This window comes from Lathyrus oleraceus, chromosome 7 (genome assembly GCF_024323335.1).
Source record: "Lathyrus oleraceus cultivar Zhongwan6 chromosome 7, CAAS_Psat_ZW6_1.0, whole genome shotgun sequence".
Taxonomy (NCBI): domain Eukaryota; kingdom Viridiplantae; phylum Streptophyta; class Magnoliopsida; order Fabales; family Fabaceae; genus Lathyrus; species Lathyrus oleraceus.
In genome coordinates, this window is record NC_066585.1 from 470,662,048 (window position 1) to 470,663,101 (window position 1,054).

Here is a 1,054-nt window from a genome sequence, read left to right on the forward strand (position 1 = left end):
CGTTTCTAGCATTTTGTTATGGGTAGCCAGGGCATCTACTTTGCTTGCTAGTTGTTTAAGCTGTTCGCCAGTGTGTATGTTCTGGTTTAAGAAATCTTTATTGGTTTGTTGTTGGGAAGCTATAAAGTTTTCCATCATGATTTCCAAGTTGGATTTTCTAGGGGTATTATTGTTAGGATTCGGTTTCTGATATCCTGGAGATATAGATGGGGCTTGATTTGGAGACTGTCCAGGTGCGTATAAAGCAGTATTACTCTTATATGAGAAGTTTGGATGGTTCTTCCAATTTGGGTTATAGGTATTCGAATAGGGGCTTCCTTGAGCATAGTTTACTTGCTCTGCTTGGATTCCAGTCAAGAGTTGACATTCCGCAGGAGTGTGGCCTTGGATTCCACAGACCTCGCAATTCTGAGTTGTAGCAACCACGGCGGCTGGAGGTGATACGTTTAAACTTTCAATTTTCTGGACCAAAGCATCCACTTTTGCATTGACGTGATCAAGGTTACTTATCTCGTACATGCCAGTTTTCGGTTGAGGTTTTTCCACATTCGTTCGTTCGGTTCCCCACTGATAGTGGTTTTGGGCCATGCTCTCGATAAGCTGGTAAGCATCAGCGTAAGGTTTGTTCATTAGTGCACCACCTGCAGCGGCGTCTATTGTTAACCTTGTATTGTATAAGAGACCATTATAAAATGTGTGAATTACTAACCAGTCTTCCAAACCATGGTGTGGGCAAAGTCTCATCATGTCTTTATATCTTTCCCATGCTTCGAAAAGAGACTCGTTGTCTTTCTGTTTAAATCCGTTTATCTGGGCTCTTAACATAGCTGTTTTGCTTGGCGGAAAATATCGGGCAAGAAAAACTTTCTTCAACTCGTTCCATGTGGTGACTGAGTTGGAAGGAAGAGATTGAAGCCATCTTCTAGCGCTATCTCTTAATGAGAAAGGAAAAAGACGAAGTCGAATTGCCTCTGAAGTGACACCATTAGCTTTAACAGTATCAGCGTATTGAACAAATACGGATAAATGAAGGTTTGGATCTTCGGTAAGATTT

The 1,054-nt window shown here is 41.6% G+C and overlaps 1 pseudogene; it reads left to right on the forward strand.

Moving 5' to 3' along the window:
• The first annotated feature begins 718 nt into the window (after positions 1 to 718).
• LOC127109282 (uncharacterized) lies at positions 719 to 818 on the forward strand (annotated as a pseudogene).
• The last annotated feature ends 236 nt before the right edge of the window (positions 819 to 1,054 follow it).